This window comes from Budorcas taxicolor, chromosome 21, assembly GCF_023091745.1.
Source record: "Budorcas taxicolor isolate Tak-1 chromosome 21, Takin1.1, whole genome shotgun sequence".
Taxonomy (NCBI): domain Eukaryota; kingdom Metazoa; phylum Chordata; class Mammalia; order Artiodactyla; family Bovidae; genus Budorcas; species Budorcas taxicolor.
In genome coordinates, this window is record NC_068930.1 from 64,828,850 (window position 1) to 64,851,131 (window position 22,282).

General features: G+C 49.4%; 1 protein-coding gene across 3 annotated transcripts in view; it reads left to right on the forward strand.

The window, feature by feature from the left end:
* Positions 1–757: 757 nt before the first annotated feature.
* Positions 758–22,282, forward strand: part of LOC128066728 (B2 bradykinin receptor-like) — a 58,679-nt gene continuing 37,154 nt past the window's right edge. For 2 of the 3 annotated variants that reach the window (XM_052659827.1, XM_052659826.1), the window contains exon 1: positions 758–1,068. The gene's annotated coding sequence lies outside the window, so the exon portion shown is untranslated. Of the gene's footprint in view, positions 1,069–5,824; positions 5,880–22,282 lie in introns of those variants that run through there. The other variant, XM_052659825.1, reaches the window with a different exon arrangement.

The window sequence follows — 22,282 nt, forward strand, 5'->3', positions numbered from 1 at the left end:
AGACGGCAGCCCACCAGGCTCCCCCGTCCCTGGGATTCTCCAGGCAAGAACACTGGAAGTGGGTTGCCATTGCCTTCTCCACCTGCATTCCATAGATGGCATTGAAAAAAAAAAAAAGAATTAGAACTCCCTTGCCTCCCTGGTCAAACTCTGCTTCTACCTTCCGTGTAAATGCCCACTGTTTATACCTAAACTCAGACACCAAACAACCACCTAGGGAAAACAAATCGTGATTCATTGCTATAAACATGCTATTTAGAAAAACGTGTTCGTTTGTGGAGTGTTGTCAGCTACCTACCTCAACACCAGAAAGAAGAAAGCTAGTATTTTAGGGGTCACCTGCTAGGTATCCGATTTTCGCATCCATAGTTTCATTTAATTGAGAAAAGGAATAGGAAAGTGGTTAAGAAAAGACTTTGGAGCCACACTGCCTGGGTTCCAAGGAGGATTAGCTGAGTGAATGCATTTATGTCTTTCCAAAGCGCCTGCCACAGTAAAAGTCAAATACTTGTCAGGACTGTTCCTAATCCTCACCACACCCCCTCTGAGTATTGTCACCATCAGCTCCATTTCAGAGTTCAGAGAGGTTAAGTCACTTGCCCGGGGCTTTTCGCTAGGGAAGCGGGGCTGAAAACCCCGGGCGGACTCGCGCAGAACATGTTTGCCAACCGGAGCCTCTCAAGGGCAGCCTGTCTACACAATAGAACGCTCCGCGACTAACTTGGAAGTCTTCCACGCGGCTCGCCCAGCTCCCCCGGCTCAGAAGCCAGGAGGAGCCCCGGGCAGCCGCAGCCACCCTGCCCGCCCTCTGCAGGTCTGGGTTCTAGAAACTGTAGCCACCCTGGCTAGGCAGGGCGCTGAGCAGAAGCTGGCGTGCTGGGCTAGGCTGGAGGCGGAGGGAGGAAGTGCCCAGAAGGGCGATGACATCACGACTCAGCCCTTGAAAGATGAGCTGTTCCCGCCGCCACTTCAGCTCCGCTCCGGAGGCTCCTGGGAGGACTGGGGACCTGGAGCAGCCTCGCTGGACCAGGGAGCCACGGAGGTGTCCTCGATTATGCTCCAGACAAGGTGGGTGCCGGGCGGGGGCTGGACAGGCAGACCCAGCACAGAGGGAGGTGGGCAGATGGGTGACACACCGGGGGCTGATCCCCAGGCTGGGAGAGAAGTTTTGTTCAGCTGCTGGGGAGCTTGGAAAAGTTCCTTTCCTTCCCTACAAGTAACAGGAAAGGTTCCCAGCAAGAGAAATGTTCTTGTTTTGTTCTAGGTGTGTCTTCTTTTTGAACTGAGGAGACAGGCAGGCAGGCATGTGTTTGTGTGAGCAATTTGGCGGTCTGATTTTATAGGGTCCGGGTGGATTCTTGCACTAAAGCAGGGAAAAGCGAGCGAGGGTGCAGTGGAAAAGGTGTGGTGTTTAGACTCCAGAATCTGGCTTTGCACTCACAGCCCTGCCGCTCGTTGGCCCTGTGTGACCCTGGACAAGTTACTTAACCTCTCTGAGCCTCAGTTTCTCATCTGTAAAGTACCCTGCTCACCTACTTCCCGGGGCGGCTGGAGTTATTCAGAGCACAGATGGAAGGGGTTGTAAACTTTCGCTGATTTGCATTTGAGGTGGCTGTGATGATTCAGACGAGCTTCTCATCCTTTCTGTCTGGTCCTGGGTGGCTAGGATGGAGGGCTGAAACAGTGCCTTGGTTCAGAGCATCAGCTCTGCATCCAGACCTGCTTGGCACCAAGTTCTGCTCTCACCCCCTGGGTAACGTGTTTGCGTCCATTTTTTTTCTAGTTTCCTGAGCCAGAAAGCTGACTGGCAGGGTGGTGGCCAAGAGAGAAATAGGCTGATTAAGTGTCACGTATGCAGTAGGTGCTCAATAAACCGTAGCCGTTATCAGAGCTGCTAAGGGCAGGTCGTTTTACCAGCCTGGGTCAGGGTGGGAGGTGGGCCTTTGCTCTCCCCGGGGCAAGTTAGAATGTGCCTCCCTGAGTTAGGCTCCCTGCGTCTCCCGCCAACCTCAGGAAGTGGGAGCTCCGGCCCAGGTATGAGCCGTTGCAGGGGGTCGGGGTAGGTGGGGGCAGGACCAACCCCGCCCCATATTCCTTCTCTCAGCAAGAGAAGGGCTTGGCTGGCTGGGGGTAGAGTGTGCAACCCCACAGGTCGCTGGAGTCCTGCTGCGTTCTGTGTCCTTCTGGGCCCCGGCAGTACTGGAAGTGGTGGGGATATTCCACAACAGGAGACCCAAAAGCTTGAAGGGCGCGTTTATTGTTTTTCTCCTGCTCAGAACAGGAGCCAAACAGGGGTTGGAGCCAGGAGAAGTGGTTTTGAAAACATTGTAAACGCAGGCTCTGTGCTGGCCCCACAGACAGGACTACAGGGTCTCATCCCTGCTCTGCCCTGAACTCACAAAACCCCTGCAATCATGGGCTCTGGGATCCTCATGGAACAGATGAGGAAAAAGAGCCAGGATGTAACCCAGCAAAGCCCTTCGCTTAGGGTCTCGGAAGTCCTCAACCTCTTGGTGACTCAAGTCTATCACTTATAAGAAGGAGGAGGTTCCGATGACTGACTGATGGTGAGATATAAGGACTTGGGATTAGGCAGAATCGGGGAGATGCTGTCCCATGGCATCAAGCAGGGGAAACAGCTGTGCCACGTGGTCTCTGCTAACACAATGATTCTGTCTGGATAAAAAGTTCAGAGGGCGTCCGAGGGTAAGACTAAGGGCTGTCTTTCTGACCTGTGCCACCTCAGGGTCAGAGAGGGTGCACCCGGGGCACGGGAGGGGGGCTGCAGACCCAGCAGGGGATTCTGGTTTTCAAAATAAAAGCAGGGAGCATATCTGTCCCATTCACAGCCACCTTGCCTGCTCTTAAACCGTGCCTAGTATAAAGCAGACGCCAGTCAGTATTTGCTGAATGACTAAATAGTGGATGCATGAATGAACGGATGGATGGATAAATGAATAAGTGAATACTGATCACTTAGCAAGCACTACCAGCATACAGCATGTTGCTAAGTTAAAGAAGCCAATCTGAAAATGCTCCTATTACATAACAGCCTGGAAAAGGCAAAACTATGAAGACAGTGAAAAGATGAGTGTTTGCCAGAGCTGAGGGCAGGGAGGGATGAACACAGAGAGCACAGAGGATTTTTACGGCAATGAAACTACTCTGCATGAAATTATGGTGGTTTGGGTCTTCCCTGGCGGTTCAGTGGTTAAAACTCCACGCCTTCATTGCAGGGGGCCTGGGTTCCATACCTGGCTGAGGCATTGATGCCCTGTGTGCCGCACAGCACGCAGCACACCATGATGGTGGATACATGTCATGATACATTTGTCCAACTCCATAGAATGTACAACAGCCAGAGAGAGCCCTAGTGTAAACCATAGACTGGGTGACACCATGTATCAGTGTAGGTTCAAGGACTGTAAGGGCACAGCACTCTGGGTGCAGGATGTTGATTTGTGCACATGTGGAGTGGGAGGTACAATATTTGGAAACTCTGTACCTTCTGCTCAATTTTTCTGTGAACTTAGTTCAGTTCAGTTCAGTCGCTCAGTAGTGTCCGACTCTTTGCAACCCCATGAATCGCAGCATGCCAGCCCTCCCTGTCCATCACTAACTCCTGGAGTTCATTCAGACTCATGTCCATCGAGTCAGTGATGCCATCCAGCCATCTCATCCTATGTCGTCCCCTTCTCCTCCTGCCCCCAATCCCTGCCAGGATCAGAGTCTTTTCCAATGAGTGAATTTAAAACTGCTCTAAAAATTAAGTCTATTTAAATTTTTTTAAACACACACAGTGTTTTGAAGATTCAGAAGGCACGTAGGGTATCCCATGAGTCTAATGAGCAAAACTTCCTAAGACTTTATGATAAGACTCAGGACATCACTTCTGATGCCCACCCAGCCCAGGAGTCCCCTGAACTCCAAGTAACCGTCTTAGTGCACATGCTTTCAGGAACAGGAAGCTCACTACTTTTTAAGTCTGCCTGCTTCATCTTGGGAGGATTATAGTGTTAAAAAGTCCTTCCTTACTTAGACTGAAGCTAAATCCCTCTTCCACTAACCACTGGCCCACTTTCTATCTCTTGGAGTTGGACTGTGTAATTCTCATCCTATGGGTCCTCCCTGAGGCGAAACATCTACAGCTCCTCAATCAAAACACACTTTTCAGAACAAACCCAAGGAGTAAGGTGTTCCTTTGACTCTGGGATCTCTAGGGTTCTGGAGGCTAGAAAAATGTAAACCCCCTCTAGAAGAAAAAAAAAATCATCACTGCACAAAGCAGAGTGGAACAAGCATGGTCTCTGGGTTCAAATTCTGACTGCTTCCTGCTGGAGAAGTTCTCTGAGCCTCAGTTTTCTCATCTGTACAATGGGGATAGTCATTCTTGCTTCTGAGGACCAAGGTGGGTTAGCTCAGAGGGTGTTGATGCAGTGCAAGTGGGCTTGGGGGACAGGTTCACTGCAGGTGCCCACCTAGCAGAGGGGCAGCCTTTAAGACCACCAGGGTGTTGTCTGCCCTGCAGTGGAGTCACTGCAGTCTGTTTCCAGGGAACAGGCACCCCGCAGTGTACACCTAAACTCCTTATTCCTAGGCAGTGCATCTGTGGGTGGCGACAGCTGGATCCCTGTCAGTCTTCCCTTCAGGGCTTAAAATTCGGATTTCTACTCCACACGCCCTAGCGCCACTGGGCCCCCTCTGATCTCTGCGGCCAGTGGAACACTGGGCTGGGAGGGGGGTGGTCACAGAGATTCGGCTTCCAGACCTCGATCCAAACTTGCTAGCAGGCTGAGCCACCTCAGTGAGGTCACTTTGCTTCTCTGAGCCTCACGAAATCAGCAGTACCCGTGCTGGACACCCCATGGGGCATTATGAACTGTAGAGTGCCAGGCCTCGGGCAGCTCCAGGGCCTCTGTGACTGTTGCTGTGCTGATGTGTACCTGTGACATCGCATCTCCTCTTCTCTCCTTCGGGTCCCCAGGCGACCACACTCCAGGGTGGGTGTGGCCTGACCGGGAAAGACCAGCTGTGGACCACACTGCCTTAGCAAGGGGCTTTCTGGGGAAGCAAACTCGAGGGGAACTTGGTCCCTGTCCCTGCCCCAGGCCCCAAAGCCACCAACCCCAGACCCATCCTCTTAATCGCCATGGCTGAGATTTGGGGTCCCCAAACCTTCTAACTCGGGTTCCATCACTGTCCCTCCCATCTCATCTCAGGAACCGACAGACACACTGTCCCTAAGAACCCGGGGCCCCAGACAGCTCCCAACCTAGCTCCCCTGCACTGGGACTTGGGGCTCAGGAAACACCATGTGGTGTCCTGCCTCCCCCACCCAACTGGAAGCCCCTCCTGGGAAAAGACTGACACAGCCCACTGGGAATGCCTGCACAGCAGGGAAGACACCCTGACTGCTGAGGGAGGCTTTCTGGGGTCTTTCCAGAGCCTCTGAGATCGCACCTTCCCCAGCCAAATTTGATGAAACTAACCCCATCAAATAATTCAAGAAAAGGAACGACCTGTTACAGGGGAAGAGTAGTTGATCAGTTAAACCAGTTCAGTTCTAAGGTATGGCTAACAGATTGGAGGTAATGTGATTGTGAAGCTTTGTAACTGTTTAAGCAGCTACATGCTTAAATAAATGTAAAAATTAGGAAATAATCTGGAACAAAAAATTTCTTATGATTTCAGCTACATCTGAAAATGGGAAAAGAAAAAGAAGGGAGAAGGAAAAGTGTGCTAAAGATTTTTAAAATTGAAGTATTATTGATTTTGAAGAAAGAAATGGCAACCTTCTCCAGTATTTTTACCTGGGAAATCCCATGGACAGAGGAGCCTGGTGTGCTACAGTTCATGAGGCTGCAAAGAGTTGGACACAAGTGAGTGACTAAACCACCACCACTACCACCACCATGGTTGACTTACACTAAATAGTTTATCTTAGCTGGAAGAAGAGTTACTCTTTTACTATTAATGCTAACAGGTGAACACAAGATTTAATATATTTGTTAAAAATGTAAAGATAATCATTAGAAGAACTGAAGAGTATATATATATATAATTATATATTTGTAATATATTATTATAAATTATGATGTTAATGATAATTATGTTACTTTGTACTCAACAGAGTCAATACATTCTAAGGAATATTGATAGAAATTGACTGTGTTCTAGGCCCTAAAGAAAAGTTTAAAATAGCTCTCTTACAGGCTGCATCACTTGACAATATTGTGGAAACTAACATCAAATACAGAAACGAAGCACAACAAATCACTGTAAATTTTACAAAACACTCTTCCTCTGAACTCTTCTATCAGAGAGCATCAAAAGTGAAGTTATAGATCTTTGAGAAGTGACTAGTTGTAAGAACATGGTTAATCAAATTTCTGCTGCTGCTGCTGCTAAATCGCTTCAGTTGTGTCCGAATCTGTGCAACCCCATAGACAGCTTCCTACCAGGCTCCCCCGTCCCTGGGATTCTCCAGGCAAGAACACTGGAGTGGGGTGCCATTGCCTTCTCCAATGCATGAAAGTGAAAAGTGAAAGTGAAGTCACTCAGTTATGTCCGACTGTTAGCGACCTCATGGACTGCAGCCTACCAGGCTCCTCCATCCATGGGATTTTCCAGGCAAGAGTACTGGAGTGGGGTGCCATTGCCTTCTCTGAATCAAATTTATGGGGTGCAGCCAAAGCCATCTTCATAGGAAAATTCGTGTTAAAATAATTATTATTATAAAGATTATCATATTATTTTTATACATAAACAGTAGAGATCACAAGTCAATGAATAAAATGTTCAGTTCAAGAAGTTCAGTTCAGTTCAGTCACTCAGTCGTGTTCGACTCTTTGCGACCCCATGAATCACCGCATGCCAGGCCTCCCTGTCCATCACCAACTTCCGGAGTTCACTCAAACTCATGTCCATCGAGTCAGTGATGCCATCCAGCCATCTCATCCTCTGTCGTCCCCTTCTCCTCCTGCCCCCAATCCCTCCCAACATCAGAGTCTTTTCCAATGAGTCAACTCTTTGCATCAGGTGGCCAAAGTACTGGAGTTTCAGCTTTAGCATCAGTCCTTCTAATGAACACCCAAGACTGATCTCCTTTAGGATGGACTGGTTGGATCTCCTTGCAGTCCAAGGGACTCTCAAGAGTCTTCTCCAACACCACAGTTCAAAAGCATCAATTCTTCGGCGCTCGGCTTTCTTCACAGTCCAACTGTCACATCCATACATGACCACTGGAAAAACCATAGCCTTCACTAGACGGACCTTTGTTGGCAAAGTAATGAAGTTAGATAGACCCAAAAAAATTAGAAGAAAGAAAAAGAAGTAGGAGAAAAACTAATGGTGACAAAACAAGATGATTAATTAGAAAGGGGAAAAAATGTTAATATCAGTATCTCATCTAAGGGAAAACCAAAACCTGGCTCTTTGAAAATAAGGGAGGAAAAAAAAAAAGAAAGAAAGAAAATAAGGGAGGAGAAGGAAATACAGGAAGTGATTTGTGCTACGTGGAGAATTCTAAGTTGAGGGAGTGATGAGCGGTCACTTCATTGATGGTCAAGAGCGGCCTGCAGCAGAGCTGGGGCTCAGCATCCTGGCCTTCTCAGGCCGTGGAAAGGAGGTTCTGCTTGGCTAGAGGTTTCTGTCAGCCCCATGAAGGCCTTCTTTCTATCCTGGCCTCCTGCTCTCTGGTGGGGAGGGGAGGAAGTGCTGGGTGGGACGGTGGGTGTTCCATGTCCCTGAAGGCGGGAGAGCAGAGCTAAAGGCCTTGCCCAGTGCCATGGCCCAGAGCCTGCTTCAACATTTTATGTGTAAGTGTCATCAGGTCCCATGGACCAACAGCCTCACAGATATGTTAAGTATTTAGCCACTGGTCCTTTTTTAAAAGGGTGAATATTTTAAACTTGGGATGTGTGAATGTGAAAGTCGCTCAGTTGTTTCCCACTCTTTGCTACCCCGTGGACTCTACAGTCCGTGGAATTCTCCAGGCCAGAATACTGAAATGGGTAGCCTTTCCCTTTTCCAGGGGATCTTCCCAACCCAGGGATCAAACTAAGGTCTCCTGTATTGCAGGCAGATTCTTTACCTACTGAGCCACAAGGGAAGTCCAAAACTAGGATATGTCAAAAAAAAAAAAAAAAAAAAGCTTAGATTGCCAGCTTCTCTAGAAATGCAGGTGTCTCTGGCAAGGCTGAATTTGAATCCCCCCACCTGGCCACACTCAGCTCTTTAGGTAAGACCTTGAGCCTCCAGGTGCCCACTGCTCACCCAGCACGAGCATCTGGTATCTCCAGTACCCCACCTTAGCAGGCCCCTTTGGGCATTTGAATTCAAGGCTCTGCTCTGCACCTTGGGAAATACAGGCTTAGTGAAGGCCACCAGGGTAGAACTGAGCTATTTATAATGTGGTGAAAGAACTCTCAGAGCAGATTTACGAGGGCCTGTGCTCCCCCCACCACATCCATCCCCCACAGGCTCACTGAAAAGAAAACCCCATGTAAGGGAAAGCAAAGGCAGGCCTTTCCCCACACCAGCCTCCAAGGGTTGAGCTATGGAAAGGGCCTGTGATAAAGCTGCCAAGAGACTTAGAGATGGGGCACTTCCCAAGCTTAAAGCAGGAACACCCAACTGTGGAGCTGAAACCGTATTGGACGGCTTGACCCTTCCCAGCTGAGACGGGACAAAGCTGGTGTGAAACCAAAGAAAATCTGAGCTACCCAGAATCCTATGCACATGACCTCTCCAGTCCTCTGAGCTTTCATTCATGCTGTTTCCATGCCTACAACGCTTTTCCACATCTTCTTTGAGCTTCTTCACCTGCCTTATTCCTAGTCAGCCTTCAAGACGAAGGGAGCCTTCCTTCCAGGAAGTCTTCTACACCCTTCCCAGAGGGCTAGGTCTCTCCTCGGTGCCCCAACAATGGCCTTTGGCCCCTTAGTGACAGCACCAGTCATGCTGTGTTGGAGCTGTCTGTGTGTCTGTCTCTCCTGCAGTCCATGAGCCCCTTAAAGGCCAGGGGCTCACCTCAGCCATCTGTCTATCTCCAGCCCCCACTTCAGTGCCTAGCAGAGCATCAGGCTGCAGCGTGCAAGGGGGCCTGAAGCGCCCTCCTAGCTGTTGCAGGCTGTACACTGTCACTGTGGACAGAGGTCAAGTTCTCTCCCAGGAGGCTCCGGACCTGTAAAGTGCAGGGCACGTCTAAATGGGGAAGGACAGGTGGTGGGCTAGATGAGGCTGGAGCCCAGACACAGGCACCATGGCCGCCATACCCCTGACAAAGCTGCCCCCGTGCAGGAATGGAGGAAACATTCTCTGAGGGGACAGAGATGCTCAGGGGCTTGCTGGCCTGAGCCCACCCACCTTGTGCTCGGGGCCTGGTCTGGTTCCCCCTCAAGGACATTGTGCTTCCCCGGGCAGGCCAAGATGTCAGAGTGGGAATCAGGAGGTACATTCTGGCCAGCCATGAGGAGACAAGCCCTGCCACTGGCAGGGGGTGGGGGAGAGACAGGGAGAGAAGACGGGGAAAGAGGGGCAGGGGCTGGACACTCTGGGGAAAATCTGGGCCCTGGCCCGGGTGCTTCCCACTCTAGGGTGTCATCTCCAAACCCCGTCTGAGTGCTGAGTGCCCTAATTGGACCACCTTACCTGTCCCCAGCAGTGGACATGTGTGTTTACCGCAAAAATAAATCACAGTCGTGGGGACTTTCCTTGCAAGTTGCCTGGGGAATTTCTTTTGAGTGTGTGTGGATTGTGGTAGCTGGGACTGAGGGAGTGGAGGTGGGCCCCTAGGAGAGTCACCACACGAAACACTCCTGGGTCTGGGGGGCCTCAGGGGCAGCGGTTACTCCAAGGTGGGGAAGGGAGCCGAGCATTAATGAGATCCAGGACTGATCCCATTGGGTCCTCGCCACTACTTGCAGGCAGGACATAATGACCCCAGTTGTACAAATGAGGGGACCCAGGCCCAGAGAGGGGGCCACTGGCTCAGTCACACCTCTTGGTAATTGTCATAGCTGAGATCTGGAAGCCCCCAAACAGATGCTACCTCCCAGCCTCTTTCGTTTGCTGCACAAAGGCAGGAGCTGGCCTGCGGATGCTCTGGGCGGTGGCAGGGGCAGGGGGAAGTGGGGGGGAAGGATGGGTGACCAGATAACCCAGAGGTGGGGAGAGAGGGAAAGTGGCGGGCAGCATGCAAAGGAAGGGTTTCCCACAGCAGCAAACACATCCAACCCAACAGAGGCGCATCTCCAGACTCAGGAGAGAAGCAGGCTGCAACAGTGAATGGCTTCCTCCAGGGAAGGCAGCAGAGAGCCACGCTGAATGAGAAAGGGCTCAGGGAACATGCCATCCTTGCCGCCGTCATGAGAAAGCCACCCAAAGATGAAACCTGGGCGACAGAGACATGAGTCAGAAGGAGGAACAGAGGCTGGGGAAGGATGTTTTTGGTTCCTTGGGACCCCAAATGCAAAGAATCAGCCTGAATCCTGTGACATTAAGTGGCCTTTGGTGGAGTAAGAAAATCCCACCTCCCCCAGAGTTTCCCTCAGTCACTCCCCATCCAGGTGCTCTTTCCTGGGTTCTTAGAAGCCCGTGATTCCACCTGCCTGGTACCGACCAGGGTTCCTGGCACTCCCCAGTCAATAAGAATTGACTAGAAGCTGGACAAGAAATTCAGGCAAGGCTTTTTAGGAGTCCCTGATGCAGCAGGGGAGAAATAGAACAGATAAGTTTCCCTTGCTTGGTCCCCGAGGTGGGGTGAGCTGGTTCCTTAGACAGGATAAGGGTGGGAGGGTGTCCAGGGATGGCTTAGGTGTTTTGCCCATTCCTTTGGAGGGCCATTGCTCCTGACACCCTGTTTTTGTCCTGGACTTTTCAGAACTGGCAGTTGGGTTTTTTGCTCTTTTTGTGTCTTCTTGTCTGAAATTTGTACCAACTGCACATGCACCCAGCTATTTTTCGTCCCTGTCACTTTCTTTGTGTTTTGTAGCTAGGGGAGATGTAGTCTGTTCTCATGTAAGCATTGCAGCGCTGCAGCAAAGGGTCCCGAGTCCCAGGCTGTCTCATGCTCAGGACTGGTGTTTGGGTAAGATGGGAAATCATTGAAGACACAGCTCATAAATGCACGAACCATTTCATTCTAAATGAAAACCTGATTGCGCATTGATTTACCAGTTTTCGTGTAAGCAGAGTTTTTTCTTTGAACTTGAGCTGTCTGATTATCTCTTATACAAGCTAAACCAAGAACAAACAGAAGAGAAAACTTGGCTTATTTAAATAATTTTCTTCCAAGAGTAATCAACGTTCTTCACAGAAAATGTGAAGGCTACTACAAAGAATGAAGGGAACACAAAGGAAACCCAGCATTCCATTGCTCGTTTGCAACAATGACTAATTATTAGTAGGGCATGTGTGCAGGCTCTGTCATGTCTGACTCTTTGCAATCTCACGATTGTAGCCCACCAGGCTCCTCTGTCCAGGGGATTATCCCAGCAGGAATACTGGAGTGGGTTGCTGTGTTCTCCTCCAGGTGACCTTCCCGACTCAGGGATCAAACCCGAGTCTCGTGTGGCTCCTGCATTGACAGGCGAATTCTTTACCACTGAGCCACCTGGGAGGCCTGGTTATTAGTAGTAGTAATTTGGTATTCTGCCTTCTAGATTTTTTTCCTGCTGTGTTATACATATGATTTAGTGCCCAGCGTTTTCCCCACCTGACATTCTCTGCAAAGTGTTCGCTCTCTTTTGGTGAACTCTTTGGAGCATCACTGTTCAATTGTTCAATCAGACTTCTAGTCTGAAAATTTTTTGCTTGGTTCTTATGTCCCTAATCCAAGGGTGGGAGGCTTTTCCTGTCCTTTTGATTGTTTTCAGAAATAATAAGCAAAAAGTAAAGGGTATTTTTTTAAGTTCTTGATTTGCTTCACTGAATTATCCTCAAATCCAATTTTCTGGGGGCAGGTTTGAGAGCCTGTCAACCCTCTGTATCTAGAGAAGACATAGAAGCTCTCATCCTCCAGCCTCCCTCCTTCAGCGTGTGACTGGCCCACTAAACATCAGCAAACCAGATTGTTTTATTGTTGTCTTAACTCCGAGGATTCCTGAGGTATCAGGGCCAGGCAGCCAGGAGCTGGAGATGGTGGACAGCGTGGTGTCTCACTCTTATAAGAGTAATCCCTAATTGAGTGCCCACGTGGGTGCCAAGTCACTTCAGTTGTGTCCAACTCTTTGAGATCCCATGACCTATAGCCTGCTTGGCTCCTCTGTCCATGGGATTCTCCAGGCAAGAATACTGGAGTGGGTTGCCATGCCTTCCTCCAGGGGCTCTTCCTGACCCCGGGATCAAACCTGGGGTTCCTGCGTTGCAGGACCGCTGAGCCACCAGGGAAGCCCAGTTGACTGCCTATGAATCATCAATCCCATGTCAGCAATAAGGAAACCAAGGTTCCTAGAGGTCCAGGGACCGAGCAGTGAGAAGAGGCACGGATCTGTGGTCCTGCGTCTCCCTGCTGGCCTTTGAATGGAGTGTGCTGGAGGGTGAGCAGCTTGGGCATGGCCTCCCCCTGGCCCAGGCCCCCCATGGGCCAGGCGGGGCATCTCCCAGGCTCTTCCTTCTGCTTTCCGAACTGTTTCATAGCCGGGGACTAGGCGAGCTCATGCATGTCAGAAATGCTCCTCCACCCCAATTCAAAGAGTTGGAAATTTCCACCTGCTTTAGCACTAGGAGTGATGAGCCCTGGGGGCCTGCAAGCAGTGTCTGTGGGAGTGTCAGGGCCCCGGACCAGGACACGCAGCCCCCTAGTGCCAGCTGAGCTGCAGACTACAGTTCCTCTGTAGGGTTATAGGAGGGAGATACCAGTCCCCTCAGCTCCCCGCTACTTCTCCCCCTGACGCTCACTAGGAGAAGGCCGCCTAGTGAGGGTAGAGTAAGTGTGCAGGTTGGGTGGTCTGAGGCCAAACCTTGCTTCACAGCTGTGTGGCTTCTGGGGGATTAGTAACCTCTCTTCCCAGGTGGCTCAGTGGGAAAGAATCCACCTGTCAATGCAGGAGACATGGGTTTGATTCCTGGGTTAGGAAGATCTCCTGGAGAAGGAAATGGCAACCCACTCCAGTATTCTTGCCTGGAAAACTCCATGAACAGAGGAGCCTGGCTGGCTACAGTTTATGGTGTCACAAAAGAGTCGAATACAACTTAGAGGCTAAAACAGCAACACTGACCTCTCTGAAGTACATTTTCACCCTGAAGTTGGATGGTGTCACACCCAGAGTGACGCTCCTGTAGTGTTCTTGGGGAATTAAGGGAGATCAGGTCTGTGAATCTACTGACAGTGGGTAATTCCAGTACCTTCATATTATACAAATTCAAGATATGTGTCCATGTACACACTGCTCTATTTAAAATGGACGCCCAACAGGGATCTACTCTATAGCACATGGAACTCTGCACAATGTCATGTGGCAGCCTGCATGCGAGGGGAGTGTGGGGGAGAATGGATACCTGCATATAGGAATGAGTTCCTTTCCTGAAGCTATCACAAGGTTGTTAATCAGCTATACTCCAATACAAACTAAAAAGCTAAAAAATAATAATATACATGTCTCAAACCAGAAAGGCTGAGGGGCAGAGAAGTAATGGGGTTAGATGGGACAACCACATGTACTCCCTAGGACTAAATTCACAGAACTTAAGGAAGCTTGGTCCAAATACATCACAAACACTGCCCAGACTTTACTTGAATTCTTCCAGTGACAGGGAGCTCACTACTGCTAATAGCAATACAATTCAGCAAACATTCAAAAGCAGTTATGCTTCTAGGACTTCAAATTCAGAGAAGCAAAGACTCTGTTCTGTGCTTGAGTGACTGACAATGTGGCAGTCAAGACATGTGCAAAGAGAAAGAAAATTGCAGTGTGTGTGTGTATGTGTGTGTGTGTGTGTGTGTGTGTGTGTGTGTGTGTAGGTTTGTGTGTACATAGTGAAGTGAAAGCCGCTCAGTTGTGTCTGACTCCTTGCAATCCCATGGACTACACAGTCTGTGGAATCCTCCAGACCAGAATACTGGTGTAGGTTGCCATTTCCTTCTCCAGGGGATCTTCCCCACCCAGGGATCGAACCCGTGTCTCTTGTGTCTCCTGCATTGCAAGCGGATTCTTTACCACTGAGCCATCTGAGAAGCTGCTGTTAATGTAGAGTTGGACCCCCAAAAAATCTCTAAATGGCAAAATTCTTCTAGCTTGAAAATTCCATGGTCCTGACACATCTGAGGTACTTGGAAGTTTACGAAGTATTTTTGCATCTAAATCCCTGAGTTCAAATCCTACCCCATCCCTGTCCACTTACTAGCTGATAAACTTGGCCAAGGCCACTTACCTAAACTTGCACAAGCCCTCTCTTGAATCCGGGCCTGTTTCACTGTTTATTGAGATGAGGACGAGGCTGTGAGCCCCACCCTCCTTACAGGACTGAGGGAGGCACCTCTGCACTGCGTCTCAGGCCAGGCTCTGAGGCTGAGTTCTGCTGAGGCTCGGTTTAGCAATGTCTCTCTAGAGCTGTGGCAAGGACTGAGCCGGCTGATATTTGTTAAGTGCTCAGAACAGCTGGCGTGGCAGATGGTGCATGCGTTGCTGTCAGCATCATCGTCATCATCGTTATTCATCCTTCTGCACTGCTTCCTGATCACCAGCCCTGGGCCCTACGCACTGGGGTTTAGGGTACTTGAAAATGTGGGCAACCAAAATTAAAGTTGTAGGCACTTTGCACATTGTGGCCAGTCTTCACAAACCCTTTTCAAGGGAGCTTATACCTATTGGGGCTTCCCCTGTGACTCAGTGGTAAAGAATCCGCCTGCCCATGAAACCCACTCCAGTATTCTTGCCTGGGAAATCCCATGGACAGAGGAGCCTGGTAGGGGTGGGCTAGTCCATGGGGTTGCAAAAGAATCAGACAAGACTGAGCATTGTTGTTTACGACGAAAGGCCCATTTTACCAAGAGGCTACATCGCCTGCCCCAGGTCATCCAGCCAGACAAAAACCAAGACGCGTCCCAGGTTTGCCTGGCTCCCGTGTCCAGGCATGATAAGAGTACCTAAGCGAGGGACAGCGGGCTGACATTTCCCGTCCTCTCTGCTTCTCCATTCCTGGGGGATGCCAGGCCCATTCCTTTGCAGATCACGCTTTCATTCTTTTCTAAAGAAGGTATAACGCGAACAGACCCTGGAGCTCTGGAATTCTGAAGGTTGACTCCCTGGATTCCAAGGGGATCAGCCTCCTGCTGTGGAATCACGCAGAGGGTAGTAGTCACATGGTTGGGGAAGGCTTTTTTATTTGAAGTATAATTGATTTACAATGTTGCGTTGCTTTCTGCTGTACAGCAAAGTGATTTAGTTATACGTATATATACATTCTTTTTCAAATTATTTTCCATTGTGTTTTTATCGCAGGATTTTGAATATAGTTCCCTGTGCTATAGGACCTTGTTATTTATCCATCCTATATGTACCAGTTTGCATCTGTTAATCCCAAACTCTCATTCCATCCATTCCCCGGCTCCGTTCCCCCTTGGCAACCACGAGTCTATTATATGATTGTGAATCTGTTTCAAAGATAAGTTCATTTGTGTTATGCTTCAGGTTCTACATATAAGTGATATCATCGGGTGTTTGTCTTTCTCTTTCTGACTTGCTTCACTTAGTACGATAATCTCCAGGTCTATCCATGTTGCTGCAAATGGCATCATTTCATTCTTTTATATGACTGAGTAATATTCCTTTGTACATATGTACCACATTTTCTTTATCCATTCATCTGTTGATGGACATTTAGGTTGCTTCCATGTCTTGGCTATTGTGAATAATGCAACTTCATGAACATGGGGTGCGTGACTTTTTTGAGTTAGTTTCTTCCAGATACATGCCCTGGAGTAGGACTGCTGGATTAAATGATAATTTTATTTTTTAGTTTTCTGAGGAAACTCCATACTGTTCTTCATAATGGCTACACCAACGTACATTTCCACCAACAGTGTAGGAGGGTTCGCTTTTCTCCACACCTTCTTTAGCATTTGTCACTTGCAGACTGCTTAATGAATGACGGCCATTCTGACTGGTGTAAGGCAATACCCCTGTAGTTGACCTGACTGTGGCTTTGACTTGGGCAGGCCTGACGGGGTGGGACAGGTACCCTGAACCTGGGAAGCCTGGAGGCTTCAGGGAGCCTAGCAGGAAGATACTTCTGCTTCACCACGCCCAGAGAAGGGAAACTTGCGAAGACTGACTCATTCTGCCCATCTCTATAAGAGTTTTTGGGTGCCAGTGAGTGAGGCGATGAACCCTGAGAAAGCAGTGCACCGACCCTATTGTCTCTGCTTGCATGCTTCTCAGAACGGGGAGCTCACTGCTCACTCATTTCCCCTCTAGAGACATGATTCTACAGATGTCTCCAGAACCATGTAGTACAAGCTCTCATTCTCCCAATGAGGAAATGAAGTCCCAGAGTTGTCAAGGTCACCCCTGGTACCCAGTGATGGAGGCAGGACTAGAACCCAGGCTTGATGCCCAAAGCCCTGGCCCCTTCTACCTGTTTGCTATAGAGTCTCAGACAAGGGAGGGATCCATGCTGACCGAGAAGTCAAGGAAGGCCTCTCAGAGGAGGTGATGCTTCAGTGGTCCTTGAAGGGTGGCACTGGGATGTGGCTTGATGTCCACATTCTTTTTGCCTGCCCAGCACGCCTGTGCCTTTCCTGCTGTATCGCACACTGAGCGCGGCAAACATGAGGAGTAAAAGTTGGTTGAACGAATGAATAAATGGGCAGAAAGGCCACTCCCGGGAGGTAGATGGGTGTGGGTCCCTTCACAGCCAAGGGCATCTTGCTGAGACCCTGTGCAGGAAGGGATAAAACAGCACCTGCCTCAAGTCTGATGCTCACCACTCATTCTTGGGCAGGACCCAAACCTCTTCGTGCCATGAAGGGTTGTTTTTTCTCTGCGGTTGGCTCAGAGTCTCCACAGTATTTTCCTCCCATGTGTTTTATAAACCAGGCTGGATGGGAAGACTGGTCACGGCACACAAACTTGCGTGTGGCTGAAGCCCCAGGCCAGCTCCCCCTCCTCCTGCCCCAGCAAGGCCAAGGCCACCCCTGGGGACACCTTCAGGGAGCTGGGGCATCTACTGGGAAATGAGGATCTTCAGGACACCAAGTCTGAGCGATTCCTGAACAAAGGCTTTTCTGGAAAACACACTCCCTCTGGACCTTACATAGTTTTGGCTTTTACTCTTTTGCAAAGATTTCTATTTCCTCCCTTTATAAATTATTTACATGCTCATGATGAAAAACCCCAGAATATACAGAAAAGTGAAAAGCAGACATCTTTCTTTTTAAAAAGTCTTTTTATTGAAGTATAGTTGATTTACAATATTGTGTTAGTTTCTGGTATATAGCAAAGTGATATATATGGTGTGTGTGTATATATATATTTACATATATATATATATTCATATATGCTTGCTAAGTCACTTCAGTCGTGTCCAACTCTTTGCGACCCTATGAACTGCAGCCCTCCAGGCTCCTCTGTCCATGAGATTCTCCAAGCAAGAATACTGGAATGGGTTGCCATGCCCTGCTCCAGGGAATCTTCCTGACCCAGGGATCAAACCCCCATCTGTTACATCTCTTGCATTGGCAGATGGGTTCCTTATCACTAGCACCACCTGGGAAGCCCTTGCCGGATCATATGGTAGCTCTATTCTTAGTGTTTTGAGGAACCTCCAAACTGTTATCCATAGTGGCTACACCAACTTACATTCCCACCAACAGTGAACAAAGGTTCTCTTTCCTCCACACCCACATTTTTATAATAGTCATTCCAACTGGTGTGAGGTGATACCTCAGTGTAGCTTTGATTTGTATTCCTCTAATAATTCGTGACGGTGAGCATCTTTTCATGTTCTTATCAGCCACATGGATGTCTTCTTTGGAGAGATGTATATTTAAGGTCTTCTCTCCATTTTTTGATTGGGTTGTTGGGGTTTTTTGGTTGTTGAGTTGTGTGAGCTGTTTGTACATTTTAGAAATTCAGCCCTTGTGTGTTGAATCGTTTTGTAAATATCTCCTTCCAGAAGAACATCTTTCTAATCACGCAAAGGCAGCTGCTCTTACAGTTTCGGTGCACGTCCCAGCACACCTTTGCAAGGGCTGGGAGTATGAGGCTTGGGTTTTGGAACACGTTCACAATCAGGCCTTAGCACACAGCCCTGTCTTCTGCACAGGATGAGGGCAGTTGTGGGATGATTTAGAAAAAACAAAACCAACAGGGGGCTTAGGTACCATAATTCCAGGACCGGGGTTCAATGTTGAGCTCTGGCGCTAAGTGGCCGTGTGTCCTGGGAGAATGTCCGCTGTCTCTGGGCCTCTGCGTCCACTTCTGCAACATGAAGGGGTCTGATGAAAAAGTGTCCAGGAGCCCTTCCCACCCTGATATTCCAGAATCCTATCAGGCTAACCTGGGATTCTGGAATTATCCCGGAGCAGAGGGGAGAAGGAAGAATATGCTGGGTACAGGAACCCAGCTTCCCAGTAAGACGGCCCCTCGGGTTCTGTTCCCACTGGCCCCAGACCTGTAAGCACATCCCAATGCCTGGTCACCTCTGGCCTGGACAGACCCCTGACAGGTCACTCCAGCAGGAAACAGGCCAGGCTGTGGCCCTGCCTGCATACTGGCGTTTACTCGCTGTGTGACTTTAGGCATCTCCTCACCTCTCTGAGCCTCAGTTTCCCCCTCTGTCATGAGGAACTGGGGGTAAGTTGAACATTTTCTTTTTAAGTAGAACTCCTTTCTCCAAAAAGATTGTTTGCAGAAACCTAACAACAGAGAGGAAGGAAGCCTGACACATATAGCTCCTTTAAAGTGTGTCAAGCATTGTCCTAAGCACTTTATGTTCATGACCCTGTCCCTCCTGACAGCAACCCTGCAGAGTGGGTGCTGTTAGCTCTCCATTTGACAGATGGAGACGCTGAGGCCCTGAGGGGGTTGGTTATCCACAGCTAGTGAGTGTTGGAGCTGGGATTCTGAGGTGGTTGGATCTCAGTAGTGAAAGTCCAGGTCCCCTGTCTTTCCGACCCACTGAGGACATCCCCCGGCACCCAGCCCATGCTCTTCCACGCACACACACACACTCTGTGGTTTGCCCTCTGCAGCTCCTCTTAAGGTCTAAACCACAAGTGACTGATGAGATTGAGACATTGAGGTTTCCTGCCCCCTCAAAACCCACATCACTGATGCTGAGCAGGGCCTGGGGGGCCCACAGGGCCCTGCTTGGCATCATCACCAAAAGGTCCCAAGGCCCAAGGCCCATGGGCTACCAGCTTCCAGCCTGTGCTGATCTCCAAGCCACACTCACGCGGCCAGCAGAGCCCTGGTTTGAATTGTCCACCCACAGCCACCTGCACAGACCTTTTTGCCTTGAAGAATGAAGTCACAGTGCCCCCTTCAGACCAGGGGCAGCCAGGCCTGAAAGCCCACATGACCCCTCAACTATTCACAGGCGGTGCCTTGCATCAGGAACTTTAAGGAGGGGGATGAGGCCTTCCCAGGCAAGAAAAATGCCTTGGCATTTGGACTCAGGTAGACCTGGGTTTGAATCCTGACTCTGCCTGTGGCTAGCTGTGTGATCCTGAACCATCTCAGGTTACTTAGCTAAGTCTCTGCCTTCCTGTCTGGTATATGGGAATATACCATATATTTATGGTATATGGTATATTTATATGGTATATATGGGAATATACATCAACCACACAGTATGGTCTTCAGGATGTACCAGGCAGAGCACACAGTAAGTTCTCCCACTTCCCTTTGTCTCGACTCTGAAGATGTGTCTGCTGGGGAGGAAGAGAAAAGTAAGGATCACCCTGCCTTCTATCTGTCAGTAAACAGTCATTTATTGAGCACCTAGTAGGAGTCAGAGAAAGGAAGACACACACCAGCATTTCTGATAGGCCTGCACTAATCACCGTGGTGGAGAAGGAGGAGGGGGAGAGGAGGGAAGAGAACTCCACTGCTCGAAGGTTCAACTGAGAAAAAGAGCCAGTGAAAAAGAGACTGGAGTGTGGGGCTTGAGGAATGTGCTTGGTCGCATCTGACTCTTTGCGACCCCATGGACTAGTTAACCCCCAGGCTCCTCTGTCTATGGGGATTCTCCAGGCAAGAATACTGGAGTGGGTAGCCATTCCCTTCTCCCAGGGATTTTCCTGACCCAGGGATTGAACCCAGGCCTCCTGCATTAGCAGGCAGATTCTTTATCTGAGCCACCAGGGAAGCTTGGCAATGGGAGACAGGTACTAAAGAATTTATTGCAAGGAATTGGCTTATGTGATTGTAGGGCTGACTAGGCAAGCCCAGAATCCATCAGTGAGGCGAACAGGAGAGGTGACCAGAACTCTCAGGCATGGCCTGTGCACAAGTGGAACTTCTTCTTCTGGGAAACCCTGCTTCTGCTCTGTCAATTGATTAAGCCAGGCCCACCTAGATACTCAGGATGACTCCTTTACTTAACATCTGATGAGGGATTTCAATAACACCTTCAAAATGCCTTTAAGCAACATCTAGACCCATATTATGTTGAATAACGGGGGGCTGTAGCCTGGACACATTGACACATAAAACTAACCATTGCAGGGCACTTTGGGAAGCTCCATGGAAGGGTTGGTAACTGAGTAGGTCTCAACTTCAAAAGGTAGAAAGTGGGGACGGGGATTCAGGCATCAGGGGCAGCCCTGGGAAGCAGATGTGGGTCATCATGGCTGGAGTCCCATGGGAATACATTACATACAAAGGGATAGAAATCGAGGAATGGTTTAATAAATAACAATAAACCAACACAATGCATTCTCTTAAAGGCATCCTTATGATGCTATAGAACAACATGGAAAATTTTTCTTGGTCTGATGGTCTATGTAAAACCACAGGAGATGAAAGGCTGGTTGAAGGCAGCCTTGAAAAAGAGGCAACTCTTGAAAAGAGTTGTTTGGGGATAGAATTCTGGGAGATTTGAGCATTTTTAAAAGCTCTACTGTGGTCATATTATCTTTTTTTTTAAGGGAGACATTTATTTTTTTAAGGGGAAAGATTGATATTAGGCTATCAGCTAGAACTGCTCATTCATTCATTAAAACGACAAAGCTCAATGTCTGGGAAAGAAACAGAATAAGCTAATTCTAAGAAAGTGGAAACAGATGAAGACCAGCAGGAGCCCCAGACTCTGTGAGGATGAGAGTCCGGGAGGCATGCCCTGTCATCGCTGCAGAAAGCAGGGTCGGTGGCGGGGGGCGGGGGGAGCTCTGCTTCTCCCGGCTCCCCCACTTCCCGCCAACCCACCCCACCTCCACACGTGTTTCCAAAACGTTCCAGGCCCATAAAGTGTCCAAATGCCAAAAGGGCCTACATGCACGTCAGACTGAATGGATCTGATTCAGCTCTCTAGTTGTTCCTGGAACAGACGTTGAATCCCCAGAACCCCGTCCATCTCCCCACAGACAGCTCTGGCCTTTTCTCAGGGAAAAGGAGAAAAAGCCCCTTGGAAACTGTGCTCAGGCCGCTTCTCCCTGGTATCGAGGCTGTTACCGTGCGTGCGGCCCCACAGCCTCCCCTGCCCCGGTACTGACAGTGGTCTGCAGTTCACCTCGGTAACTGTCTATAAACAACATCCTTCCTCAATGATCACGTGAAACAGATTTTAGAAGAAACCATTTATTCCAGGGAGGTGTCCGGGAAAGGGCTCTGAGCTGGATTTGGGAGACCTTCCTTCTTTCTAGCTCTGGCCTCGACTCCAACCTGAGTGGTCTGAGAGATTTTACTTATTTATGGAGCAAGGGTTTTCCAAGAGACTGAGATGTGCGAAACAGTACAGGCGCGGTGAAGGGTGGCGAGATGAGCGAGGGGAGATGAGCGAGGCAGGTGTTCTTTAATACCACAGTTGCGCATGCACACGCACACACAAGGCTGTCGCAGCGAGACCGGATGCAAAAGGCAAAAGTTGACAAGACCACCCTCGGACCTGTGTGGTCTCACGGGCTTCCCTGGGTTAGGTGGGCTGGTGATGTCCCAGCGACCTGCTCATCTCTCCGTGCAGCTGTGGAACTGTGTCTGTAAAGCATCGCTGGGGCTGTGCCACGCGGGGGCTCCTGCAGCAGACTGGCCCCCCCGGGTGCCCCCCTGGGTGGTGCCCGTTTTGGACACATTCCCCACGTGCTTTGTGCGCTTGACACGGATCGCCTTGTTTGCTCCTC